At 41.8% G+C, this 7,086-nt stretch overlaps 1 protein-coding gene and 1 long non-coding RNA gene across 6 annotated transcripts in view; one reads left to right on the forward strand and one right to left on the reverse strand.

The window, feature by feature from the left end:
- Positions 1–7,086, forward strand: part of bahcc1a (BAH domain and coiled-coil containing 1a) — a 73,644-nt gene that overhangs the window by 21,400 nt on the left and 45,158 nt on the right. The window lies entirely within an intron of this gene.
- Positions 4,297–7,056, reverse strand: LOC106528542 (uncharacterized). The gene is made up of 3 exons (XR_001311520.1): positions 6,820–7,056; positions 5,944–6,030; positions 4,297–5,077 (listed from the first exon to the last, which is right to left on the reverse strand). It is a non-coding gene; the product is annotated as an uncharacterized LOC106528542 (long non-coding RNA).

The raw sequence follows: 7,086 nt of genomic DNA on the forward strand, positions 1-7,086 counted from the left end.
ACACACACACACACACACACACACACACACACACACACACACACACACACACACACACACACACACACACACACATAACTCCAGGAGTTTATCGTATTACTGGCCGATCCAAGAGGAACCCGAGGACAGCGACTGAGCAGTCTTCTTATGTCCAGTGCTGCACTGCACAACCAAAAGGAGGCACCGGACCATGAATATCAGATGGTAGCGCTAACCCTAACCCACATGTGTCAAAGTCAAGGCCCACGTGACTTACGTTCCTCCCCAACAGAGAGTAAAACTCTCCTACTTGTTACTTTTAATAGTATTTCTGTATTATTCATGTCCAGTGGTGGGATGTAACTAAGTACAAGTACTTTGTTGCTGTACTTAAGTATGTTTTTCATGTATCTGTACTTTACTTAAGTAGGTTTCATCATGGATACTTTTGCCTTTTACTCCACTACATTTTACATTGAGTATCTGTACTTTCTACTCCACTATATTTCTGTAGTGTGTAGAATTACAAATTACATTCATGTCACTTCACATTTTTTTCGTGGTTTATTTGTTTGTTTGATTTTTTTTTAGTGTGAAAGGAATCAGTGGCGAGAGGGGGAATTGGTGTAATTGGTCCACTGAACCACTGCAAAGCAGGAAATTACCATTAGACGCTCCTCCATAAAAAGGCAGAGCATCAGCTTGCCCACGATGGTTTCCACCAAGGAGGAAATGTGCCACTCTTGGCCTTATTTAAAAGACTTATTCAAGTTAACTGGTTCAAAAAAAATGACTTGTTGAGGTTTGATAGAGGAGGTTGGTGGCAAAATTTAAAGCTTCTGTTGTCACAACCTGTGATGATGCACGGAATCACAAGTCCAAGTGTGAACAGTGTCAGAGGTTAAACACAAAACTATGCATCATCTGCAGCATTGTTCACTAAAATGGCATCATTGATGTATTAAAAATATACATACAGTAGGCCCACTTTACATTGTAGACCATTAGGGAATACTTTAAGCAAGCACTTTTCTTTTAATACTTTAAGTATTTTCAAAAGCACGTATTTACTTACTTTTACTCAAGTAAAATGTTAATGTGATACGTTTACTTTCACTAGAGTACATTCTTGTCTATTTATCAGTACTTTTACTTAAGTACAGTGTTTGAGTACTTTCTCCGCCACTGTTTATGTCACATTAGTCAGTCACACACACAGTGCTTTTCAGTGTTTRAGGGATGTGTTAAAACACTGTTTCTATGCAGGAAATACCACRTAGAGCTCAGTTATTGTTTGTTAGCAGTGCTCAGCCGTAGCCATGTGAAGAGGAATGTGACCATTTCTGTTCAKTCAAAGTTAAAAAAGAAACATTGAAAGTTAATTACATCTGGCCCTTTGAGGGCCACCATAGCACTCGTGTGGCCCTCARTGAAAATGAATTTGACACCCCTGCCCTAACCCATTATAACAATTTTCATTGCTAGTTAAATGCTGGGATGTTGATGTATGGAGKTGGGGGGTTGATAGGGGTAGGACGACCCTAAAACAAGACAGTTATTATACTCCCACAAAACCTTATGGATGAGTAAGAGAAAAGAAAAAGAGCACAAGTAGGACAACAAGGAAGGAAGTGTGGATTTTGAAATCATGCCACCCTCCCTCCCGCCCCCCCAAAAAACTAAAGGGAAAGTGTTTTCATTTTGAAACATGTGAATGATGCCAGCAGAGGGAAAAGCGTGAGGTGATGAGGGAGGACAGAAATATGGAGCTGAGCACCAGGGGAAGGCGGGAGAGTGATGGAGAGGGTGTGAGGACGAAGARGGAAAACTGAGAAGGAGACTGAGTGATGGGGCTCAAAGGAGCGAAAGGAGCAGAGAGGATGAAAGTGAAAAAGGAAAGACAGCAGGCAAAATCTGCTCCAATGGATCGAGCTGCATGCAGATTTATGAGCTGTTCTGGGTATCATTATACATCAACCAGAGTGGATGGGGAGACTCAACCAAAGTGACGCCTCTGAGGTTGTGTGTGTTTATCTGTGTATGTACTGAGGCACTCTTATTCTCCCTCGACTTGCAGCTCGGGTGTCCTCCAAAGCAAACTGACTTCCGTCTTGAACAGAAACAAGCAGCCTGCAGTGAGGAGACGTCCACCCGTCCTCCATTATTCCACCATCTACCTAGAAGAGATGCGTGGACCACCCAGGACCGGGTAGTCAAAGCTCTTCTTTGATGTGGAACAGGCATATGTGCGGTGCATGGGTACAATCACGTCGAAAACAGTCGCCAAACACAGTTTTACTGCCTCCTGTGCGGCATCATTATTCCTTGTCACTGGAGTGGTGGGATGCTCAAAAAGACAAAGACAAAGAAGGAGAGAAAGGCAGCCACCTACTGTGCCAGGCAGAGGGAGACTGAAACACTGGAGCCGTATGGTCACCCTGAGGGAGGGGAAACCTGCCCAGTCCAACCACATCTCAATTAAGCAATTAAGTTCAAAAGTTAACAGGGGACTAATTAGAGAGTATAATGCTGAATGCTTGTTTTAATCTTCCCCTTTTTCCCCCCCATTTCCACTATGCAGTTTGTGTCCACAACTTGGATGGCTTAGCTTTCAACTGGAACATGGCACGCAGACTACTGTTAGTCACCCTTCRAACCCCAGTCTGAACACAAAACCTGCAGATTTAAACAGATCAGTCATCGGCTGTAAAACAAACCAGATCCGCAGCATTCCATCTGTTGTTTCCCATAAAACTAGGCAGATATTGGAAACTGCACTTTTAAAGATCAATGGGGAAAAAACATAGAAAGAAATTACATTTTAGTCATGTTCAGTGTGGTTACTTCCTCCTTCCGATCTGCTTGTGAGTTTTAATAAATGCTAAACGAGGGGTTTAGTGCCTCACTAATGCTCTTTATATTTCTCTTTTTACCACTGTCATATTAAAGACTCTGTAGGACTTGGGGCTACATTGTGCTCCCATCGTYGACAACATGCCTCCAGGAAGTGTTTGTACCTTACAACTCAGAGTACAAATTTTATTATTGTGTTAAGGAGGGGGGAAAATCATGGCTGCTAGATTGTTTATTTCCTTTAATGAAATTTATTAGCGATTGTGTGAGAAAATATTGTTGGGGCTGCTTTGAGCCAATTGTGTTTAGAATCAGCCTGACAACTTGATGAATAGAGAAATGAGTAATCTTTCTTTGACTCAGCCCCTACAGGGATAACTTTGTGCTCTTTTTTTGGGGGTGGGTGGGGGGGTATTTCGAGAAGATGTTCTTAAGTTTTTTTTTTGTTAGCTGTTTGAGTTCCTGCATGTGTGTGTATGTGTGTGAAAAAGGTGGGAGTGAGAACAATCCGGGATGTCAGGATGCAGTTTAAGAGGTGAAGGACTCCCCTGTTGTATGTGAAACCCTGGAGAATTCATCTCTCCTTCCTTTCTACCTCCTCCTCCATTTTTTTCCCCTACTCCCTTACGCTCATCTCTTCGTCTGTGAGATCCACAATGCTGGGAAGAAATGTGTCGTTAACAGGGGAGACCAAAAATAATGTTTATGGGCTCAAACAGCACTGAAATCATTTTCCATATCAGTGCAACTGCATGGGCCCTGTGGGGGAGTAAATCTGATTTTCTCCTCCCTGTGCCAATGGGAAACATCATGGGAAAGAAAACAGATTGGATTGTTAGAGAGATGGCCTGACGCAGCTGTGGGCGGCTCTTTTTGTGTTTGGGTGCTTTACTGTGTGTGTGCGTTCATAAGTGTGTGTATCATAAAGGAAAATGACTAAAAAAACTGAAGAAAAAAGGCAAAAAAAATGAGGAAAAAGCATAATAAAATGCAAATGATGCATATGTGGATGAGTTTGAGATGGATGAACCCTACTGTGGTTGTTAGTGTTTAATGCCCCAGGACTATAAAGTTGGAAAGCAGTGAACAAATGACCCTGAAATGCTCCCACATAACAAAGGGTCAGTAAGMATCAAAGTTTGGACTTGGAACAAATGGCCCTCCTTGAGGAGTGTAGAACTCCCTTGTGTAGGGTTCAAAGAATAAAATRTTTATGACTTTCCAAGTTATTAGCAAAAATTTGCGTCTTTTTGCTCAATCTTTAGGAAACACTTGTTTTTTCTCTATTTAACCAAGAAACAACAAAAAGGCATTTGGTCTAGTCTTTATGGGAAAAATCAGTCCTCTGCAATAGAAAAGAACTGTTATGGAGTGGGCTAATACGGACTTCCTGTTTGATTGCAAACATTTAAGCTCTCAGAAAAATAAGGGATGGAAGAAAAAAAACAAGAAACAGTATAGCAGTTCTGTGTTGTGGCATTGCTTTTTATTGTCTGTGCAGTTAAATCTGTGTTGTGGGAACAGGGAATGTGTGTAACTGCCCAAGTGGGTGTAAAGGGAGTGCAGTGGACCTGGAGCTCATTTGTCCTGGCTCGGAGCTGCCTCTGTTTTGAATCTGTCCTCCCACCTTCTGTGTCCCAGTCTGGAATGTTTGCTGGCTCTTCAAAGGTTGGGCCAGCGACTCAGTAAACGGCTGCTACTCTGCGCAAATCACACCAAGCACACCTCGGTAAACCCAAACCTTTACCTAAGCCCACTCATAAACTATTGATGTACCATCTGCTCCAGCCACTACCAAAAGAATTTAACTTCTGTACTCCTCTTTACTTCGTGTCACATTCACCCAAGCTTTTTCCTCTGTACTGCTCACCTGCCAACTCACATCTTGACAGATAGATGTCTTTTTATCTTCTACAAAAACATTAATTCTGGCAATTAGCTGTGATGGTGCTGAATTTCCTCTTTACTGTGTCCATAAAACATCTCTCCAGGAAGTCTTCTAGACATGGCTATCTCTTGCTGTCAGACACCTACAGTATCACCTCTCCTACATCACTGCCCGAGCAAGAGTTCGTTGTTGGTGGTGAACCTTTTGAATGTTGGGAATTCTCTCTGAAAAGATGGCTTTGTGAATAACTTCAGTTAGTTTTTGCTTTTATTTGCTATCTGGTCCCTGTTTATTGAGAGCAAGAGTGGCACATCCTTGGCACAAAGTGGAGCTTGTTTCCGGGTCCAGGTGTAGTTTCTGTAGGAAGAAATACAAAATAAAACCCTTTCAATGATYGGAATAATTACAAAAACAARCATATAGAGTGTGAGTGAAGACAGGAACAGAGTGAGGAAATGTGGTCAGTTTGTCCTAGTCTAAAGGGCTCATTAGACCAGGGTTCCTGCAGATCCTTAAAAAGTCTTAAAAKGTATYGAATTAATCAATCCAAAAATAAGACCTTAATTAGCCTTAAAATGTCTTAAATCAGTCTTTCAGAAGTCTTAAAATGCTGTAAAAAGGATGACTGTAATTCAGCTCAAATGTTAAAATAATTGGTAACATTTATTTTTTTTAATATTCACATGCACACATCCCCCTTCGACATCATTTCCTGTTATTTCACATGCAAATATCTCAACAACTGATCCATCTGAGCAACGTGAAATTCATTTTGTAATATGTTAATAATGTTGTCTTTCAAACAATGCATTCACTTTTCTTACAAAAACTTGACGTCACAGACACTTCAAGGTTTCATCTGCAGCAAAGTGGGGTTAAGACCCCACTGTGGGTCCTAAAACTCCAAATTTTGGGTCGTTAAACTGACTGCTAAGAATGTTTTTGCTATGTTTGATGAAAAAGCATTTATATATGGATAAAAACACTTGGATCTATTAGCAATATTTGAATACTTCAACCAAAAATACTTTGGTTCATGAGTTTCTGCCACAGCTTTTTTTTTTTGTCATTTGTGTTTATTATTAAACTGGTCTTAAAAGTAATTTCAGTTGGCATTAAAAAGTCTTTAAAAGTCTTAAATTTAACTTGYAACCCTGTTAGACTCAATTTGAAGCTGAACAATTGATGCGTGGTCATGTGGTTGTTCAATGTCTCAAACACACCTTTCATAGCTCTTGAGATGCACAACGTAAAGCTCCTGCTGTGGTATATGTCACTGTGTGAGGCTTCTTCCCGCTGAATTCAACACACTGGAAAAAAAAAACAAAAACTCAGATATCCACTGTTATTTTGTCCACAAATCTGYCCCGGTTAAAGTTTTTGTCAGATGGATTCCTCTGTGCACAACTTCTGTTTCATCTCCATCCATGAGTTTTTGACCATTTGACCATTTTTATGTCTGCTTCTGGGTACAGCAGTTGGATTCTTGAAGAGAGTAGTTGAAGCAAAATGCATCATCCAAGCGTTGTGAGCATAAACAAACACGCTCATGAACTTTGGACCAATCACACAATAATTTCTTGGGTGAAAAGTTCTCTTCAGCAGGTTGTGACAAGAAGTGGGGGCAGATTCAAAGCTGTGAACAGACTGAAGCAGTTTTCTTCCCACAACTGCAACACTGAGAGCTGATTTAGGACCATGCAGAGGCCTGCATCAGCACCCCTAACTAGACGATTGTGTTCAATTGCTTAATATCAATCTCTCAGTTCGATCTTGACAACTTTAAGCTTTGTAAAAACAGCTGGATGAAGTTTCTGGGGGTTCATTGAATAAGTTTTTCCAAGCCAGTTTATTTGTGAACAGAATCGTCCAGACTCTCACCCTGTCGTCACTTTGATAGTGAGAGAGTGGCTGACCACGATCCCACTCCGCAAAACACTGGCTGTCAACTTTAGCAAGACAGCCACCATACGAACTCCCAGTCACACACAAACAGACACACACACAGATGCACACATATGCTCAGCAGCTCCCAACTGCTCTTTCACATTGAAAGTTTCTCACAGTTGCTCTCACACTTATCTGCTCTAAACTCTCACCTCCTATCCCCTCCACTGGATGTTGCCYGGTATTGAAGAGTCGTTTTCGCTCTCCTCCTCCATCCGTCCTTCCAACTGCTTCTCCCTCTCCACTTCTCCCACCCCCGCACTGACCACATCCACTAAAACTCACTCCACAAGCACGCAGTGTGGAGAGTGTCGGAGGCGTGCGCTGCTGGCACTTTCCCCCACCCCTGCACTGGGCTCAGCTCCAGCACTGGACTGCTCTCTCTCGCTCTCGCTCTCTCTCTCTCTCTCTCTCTCTCT

Source organism: Austrofundulus limnaeus, unplaced genomic scaffold (assembly GCF_001266775.1).
Source record: "Austrofundulus limnaeus strain Quisiro unplaced genomic scaffold, Austrofundulus_limnaeus-1.0 Scaffold389, whole genome shotgun sequence".
In the NCBI taxonomy this organism is placed as follows: Eukaryota; Metazoa; Chordata; class Actinopteri; order Cyprinodontiformes; family Rivulidae; genus Austrofundulus; species Austrofundulus limnaeus.